This window comes from Girardinichthys multiradiatus, chromosome 23, assembly GCF_021462225.1.
Source record: "Girardinichthys multiradiatus isolate DD_20200921_A chromosome 23, DD_fGirMul_XY1, whole genome shotgun sequence".
Classification (NCBI taxonomy): Eukaryota; Metazoa; Chordata; class Actinopteri; order Cyprinodontiformes; family Goodeidae; genus Girardinichthys; species Girardinichthys multiradiatus.
This window is the reverse complement of record NC_061815.1, coordinates 8,684,305-8,690,636: the sequence shown is the minus strand read 5'-3', so window position 1 is coordinate 8,690,636 and position 6,332 is coordinate 8,684,305. Positions and strand designations below refer to the sequence as shown.

The following is a 6,332-nucleotide window of genomic DNA, read 5'->3' as shown; positions in this document are numbered from 1 at the left end:
CCTCGTCCCTGCTTATGCGTGCTACAGGTAAAAGGGTGATGATTAAATATTAAAGGATAATTCAGTTCACCTAATGTAGAACAATTTTTATGACATTAGTTATTTTTCTGTTGGGTTAAAGGTAAAAATACATGCACTAGATAAACAGAGGAAAAAAAAGTATTGTCTGTTGTGTAGATTTATCTTCTAACTTCAGTGATAGCAATTGCTGACATTGTTGTACAGACCAATTGCTGTTCAACATACGGAGTGTGTCAGGTCTTTGTTTGCATCTGCAAGTGTGGAATTTTCTCAATTGGTAGAGCGCTCGCTTAGCATACCAGAGACAGCAGGAGCGACTCCTGAATTCTCCAGTGTTCAGTATTTTAAAACTAATTGCTGACATTGTTGTAAAATTTATAGTAGAAGTAACGACCAGGCGATTAATTGTTTACACTATCGTTCACACGGCCACCTCGTTCCTGTGTATGCATGCTACAGGTGAAAGGGTGATGATCAAATATTAAAGGATAATTCAATTCGGGTGAAGGAGAATAATTTCTATCTGACATATGGAGTGTGTCAGGATGTGTTTTCCCAAGGCAAACAGGGAATTATCTCAAATGGTAGAGCGCTCGCTTATCCTGTGAGAGACAGTTTCAGCGACGCCCGCATTCTCCACGGAAAAAATCATTTAATACGGATTAATGACATTAGGTTTTTTCTTTTCCGTTTAGCACTATGGCTATCCTAATATCCAAAAACAAAAAGATAATAAAAACATAAACTTGTGCGATTTGTCAGATTTCTCGAAATTTCCATCATTGTTCAGTGGTTTTTTGGGGGTGGAGAGATAGGCATCATATAACCTTCTGACCAATGCAGATTAAATATACAGTAAACTAGCAGTGTATCCTGTAAGAGGATCAATAGGTTTAACACATTCACAAGATAAACAGCAGCTTAAATGGTAGAGCGCTCACTTAGCATGCCAGAGACAGCAGGAGCGACGCCTGAATTCTCCAGTGTTAAGTATTTAAAAAACAAATTGCTGACGTTGTAAAATTTATAGGAGAAGGAACGACCAGGCGACTCATTGTTTACACTATTGTTCACACGGCCACCTCGTCCCTGCGTATGAGTGCTACACGTAAAAGGGTGGTGATCAAATATTAAAGGATAATTCACTTCACATAATGTAGACCAATTTCCATCCAATATACGGAGAGTTTCAACTCTTTGTTTGATTCTGCAAATGGGGAATTAGCTCCAATGGTAGAGTGCTCGCTGGAAGATTATGCCATCTTTCAACTGAGACCACAAAGAGAGCCTTCTGTTCATTCTGAGGCACACATACATTAACGCAACAGGTAAACGATGAGGATGGGATTTGAACCCATGCGTGCAGAGCACAATGGATTAGCAGTCCATCGCCTTAACCACTCGGCCACCTCATCCATGTGGATAGATGTCATAGGTAAATGACAGACGACCAAATATTAAACGATAATTCAATTCGGGTGAAGGAGATTAATTTCTATCTGACATATGGAGTGTGTCAGGATGTGTTTTCCCAAGGCAAACGGGGAATTATCTCAAAATGTAGAGTACTCGCTTATCCTGTGAGAGACAGTTTCAGCTACGCCCGCATTCTCCACGGAAAAAAATCATATAATACGGATTAATGACATTAGGTTTTTTCTTTTCGGTTTAGCACTAAGGCTATCCTAATATCCAAAAACAAAAAGATAATAAAAACATAAACTTGTGCGATTTGTCAGATTTCTCAAAATTTCCATCATTGTTCAGTGGTTTTTTGGGGGTGGAGAGATAGGCATCATATAACCTTCTGACCAATGCAGATTAAATATACAGTAAACTAGCAGTGTATCCTGTAAGAGGATCAATAGGTTTAACACATGCAGCAGATACACAGAAGCTCAAATGGTAGAACGCTCAATTAGCATGCCAGAGACAGCAGGAGCGATGCCTGTATTCTCCAGTGTTAAGTATTTTTAAAAGTAATTGCTGACATTGTTGTAAAATTTATAGTAGAAGGAACGACCAGGCGATTCATTGTTTACACTATCGTTCACACGGCCACCTTGTTCCTGTGTATGCATGCTACAGGTGAAAGGGTGATGATCAAATATTAAAGGATAATTCAATTCGGGTGAAGGAGAATAATTTCTATCTGACATATGGAGTGTGTCAGGATGTGTTTTCCCAAGGCAAACAGGGAATTATCTCAAATGGTAGAGCACTCGCTTATTCTGTGAGAGACAGTTGGAGCGACGCCCGCATTCTCCACGGAAAAAGTCATTTAATACGGATTAATGACATTAGGTTTTTTCTTTTCGGTTTAGCACTATGGCTATCCTAATATCCCCAAAAAAAAAAGATAATAAAAACATAAAATTGTAAGATTTGTCAGATTTCTCGAAATTTCCATCATTGTTCAGTGATTTTTTTGGGGGTGCAGTGATAGGCATCATATAACCTTCTGACCAACGCAGATTAAATATACAGTAAACTAGCAGAGTATCCTGTACGAGGATCAATAGGTTTAACACATTCACAAGATAAACAGAAGCTTAAATGGTAGAGCGCTCACTTAGCATGCCAGAGACAGCAGGAGCGACGCCTGAATTCTCCAGTGTTAAGTATTTAAAAAACAAATTGCTGACGTTGTAAAATTTATAGGAGAAGGAACGACCAGGCGACTCATTGTTTACACTATTGTTCACACGGCCACCTCGTCCCTGCGTATGAGTGCTACAGGTAAAAGGGTGATGATCAAATATTACAGGATAATTCACTTCACATAATGTAGACCAATTTCTATCCAATATACAGAGTGTTTCAACTCTTTGTTTGATTCTGCAAATGGGGAATTAGCTCCAATGGTAGAGTGCTTGCTGGAAGATTATGCCATCTTTCAACTGAGACCACAAAGAGAGCCTTCCTTTCATTCTGAGGCACACATACATTAACACAACAGGTAAACGATGAGGATGGGATTTGAACCCATGCGTGCAGAGCACAATGGATTAGCAGTCCATCGCCTTAACCACTCGGCCACCTCATCCATGTGGATGGATGTCATAGGTAAATGACAGACGACCAAATATTAAACGATAATTCAATTCGGGTGAAGGAGATTAATTTCTATCTGACATATGGAGTGTGTCAGGATGTGTTTTCCCAAGGCAAACGGGGAATTATCTCAAAACGTAGAGCACTCGCTTATCCTGTGAGAGACAGTTTCAGCTACGCCCGCATTCTCCACGGAAAAAATCATTTAATACGGATTAATGACATTAGGTTTTTTCTTTTCGGTTTAGCACTATGGCTATCCTAATATCCAAAAACAAAAAGATAATAAAAACATAAACTTGTGCGATTTGTCAGATTTCTCGAAATTTCCATCATTGTTCAGTGGTTTTTTGGGGGTGGAGAGATAGGCATCATATAACCTTCTGACCAATGCAGATTAAATATACAGTAAACTAGCAGTGTATCCTGTAAGAGGATCAATAGGTTTAACACATGCAGCAGATACACAGAAGCTCAAATGGTAGAACGCTCGATTAGCATGCCAGAGACAGCAGGAGCGATGCCTGTATTCTCCAGTGTTAAGTATTTTAAAAAGTAATTGCTGACATTGTTGTAAAATTTATAGTAGAAGGAACGACCAGGCGATTCATTGTTTACACTATCGTTCACACGGCCACCTTGTTCCTGTGTATGCATGCTACAGGTGAAAGGGTGATGATCAAATATTAAAGGATAATTCAATTCGGGTGAAGGAGAATAATTTCTATCTGACATATGGAGTGTGTCAGGATGTGTTTTCCCAAGGCAAACAGGGAATTATCTCAAATGGTAGAGCACTCGCTTATTCTGTGAGAGACAGTTGGAGCGACGCCCGCATTCTCCACGGAAAAAGTCATTTAATACGGATTAATGACATTAGGTTTTTTCTTTTCGGTTTAGCACTATGGCTATCCTAATATCCCCCAAAAAAAAAGATAATAAAAACATAAAATTGTAAGATTTGTCAGATTTCTCGAAATTTCCATCATTGTTCAGTGGTTTTTTTGGGGGTGCAGTGATAGGCATCATATAACCTTCTGACCAACGCAGATTAAATATACAGTAAACTAGCAGAGTATCCTGTACGAGGATCAATAGGTTTAACACATTCACAAGATAAACAGAAGCTTAAATGGTAGAGCGCTCACTTAGCATGCCAGAGACAGCAGGAGCGACGCCTGAATTCTCCAGTGTTAAGTATTTAAAAAACAAATTGCTGACGTTGTAAAATTTATAGGAGAAGGAACGACCAGGCGACTCATTGTTTACACTATTGTTCACACGGCCACCTCGTCCCTGCGTATGAGTGCTACAGGTAAAAGGGGGATGATCAAATATTACAGGATAATTCACTTCACATAATGTAGACCAATTTCTATCCAATATACAGAGTGTTTCAACTCTTTGTTTGATTCTGCAAATGGGGAATTAGCTCCAATGGTAGAGTGCTTGCTGGAAGATTATGCCATCTTTCAACTGAGACCACAAAGAGAGCCTTCCTTTCATTCTGAGGCACACATACATTAACACAACAGGTAAACGATGAGGATGGGATTTGAACCCATGCGTGCAGAGCACAATGGATTAGCAGTCCATCGCCTTAACCACTCGGCCACCTCATCCATGTGGATGGATGTCATAGGTAAATGACAGACGACCAAATATTAAACGATAATTCAATTCGGGTGAAGGAGATTAATTTCTATCTGACATATGGAGTGTGTCAGGATGTGTTTTCCCAAGGCAAACGGGGAATTATCTCAAAACGTAGAGCACTCGCTTATCCTGTGAGAGACAGTTTCAGCTACGCCCGCATTCTCCACGGAAAAAATCATTTAATACGGATTAATGACATTAGGTTTTTTCTTTTCGGTTTAGCACTATGGCTATCCTAATATCCAAAAACAAAAAGATAATAAAAACATAAACTTGTGCGATTTGTCAGATTTCTCGAAATTTCCATCATTGTTCAGTGGTTTTTTGGGGGTGGAGAGATAGGCATCATATAACCTTCTGACCAATGCAGATTAAATATACAGTAAACTAGCAGTGTATCCTGTAAGAGGATCAATAGGTTTAACACATGCAGCAGATACACAGAAGCTCAAATGGTAGAACGCTCGATTAGCATGCCAGAGACAGCAGGAGCGATGCCTGTATTCTCCAGTGTTAAGTATTTTAAAAAGTAATTGCTGACATTGTTGTAAAATTTATAGTAGAAGGAACGACCAGGCGATTCATTGTTTACACTATCGTTCACACGGCCACCTTGTTCCTGTGTATGCATGCTACAGGTGAAAGGGTGATGATCAAATATTAAAGGATAATTCAATTCGGGTGAAGGAGAATAATTTCTATCTGACATATGGAGTGTGTCAGGATGTGTTTTCCCAAGGCAAACAGGGAATTATCTCAAATGGTAGAGCACTCGCTTATTCTGTGAGAGACAGTTGGAGCGACGCCCGCATTCTCCACGGAAAAAGTCATTTAATACGGATTAATGACATTAGGTTTTTTCTTTTCGGTTTAGCACTATGGCTATCCTAATATCCCCAAAAAAAAAGATAATAAAAACATAAAATTGTAAGATTTGTCAGATTTCTCGAAATTTCCATCATTGTTCAGTGGTTTTTTTGGGGGTGCAGTGATAGGCATCATATAACCTTCTGACCAACGCAGATTAAATATACAGTAAACTAGCAGAGTATCCTGTACGAGGATCAATAGGTTTAACACATTCACAAGATAAACAGCAGCTTAAATGGTAGAGCGCTCACTTAGCATGCCAGAGACAGCAGGAGCGACGCCTGAATTCTCCAGTGTTAAGTATTTAAAAAACAAATTGCTGACGTTGTAAAATTTATAGGAGAAGGAACGACCAGGCGTCAGACAAACATTATGCTAAAAGGCCAGAAATAAAACAAACCAAAAAAAAAAAAAAACACAGATCTGTTTTGAAATAAAGAAAAAGCATGCGTAAAAAACTTGGTACTGTGTTGGAAAACAACTCCACGGTTCTGAAGTCCTTTTCTATGCAGTCTTTTAGGGAACATGAGGTTAGTTTTAATTTTTGTGTGGTACCACTGTCCAATCAGATTCTTTCTTACCTTCAAAAATAACCCAGTTTTTCCAATTCTCATTTTAAAGGTTTGTTTTACCTAGGAAAATGTGGGAAAATGTAGCCCTGTTGCCTTGCAGCAAGAAGGTCCTGGGTTTGATTCCCGGCCCGGGTCTTTCTGCATGGAGTTTGCATGTTC

General features: G+C 39.2%; 3 non-coding genes across 3 annotated transcripts; all 3 read right to left on the bottom strand.

Moving 5' to 3' along the window:
* Positions 1-1,354: 1,354 nt before the first annotated feature.
* trnas-gcu lies at positions 1,355-1,436 on the bottom strand. Its single transcript has one exon. It is a non-coding gene; the product is annotated as a tRNA-Ser (tRNA).
* Positions 1,437-2,985: 1,549 nt separating this feature from the next.
* On the bottom strand, positions 2,986-3,067 carry trnas-gcu. The gene has a single exon. It is a non-coding gene; the product is annotated as a tRNA-Ser (tRNA).
* Positions 3,068-4,615: 1,548 nt separating this feature from the next.
* trnas-gcu lies at positions 4,616-4,697 on the bottom strand. The gene has a single exon. It is a non-coding gene; the product is annotated as a tRNA-Ser (tRNA).
* Between the last annotated feature and the right edge of the window lie 1,635 nt (positions 4,698-6,332).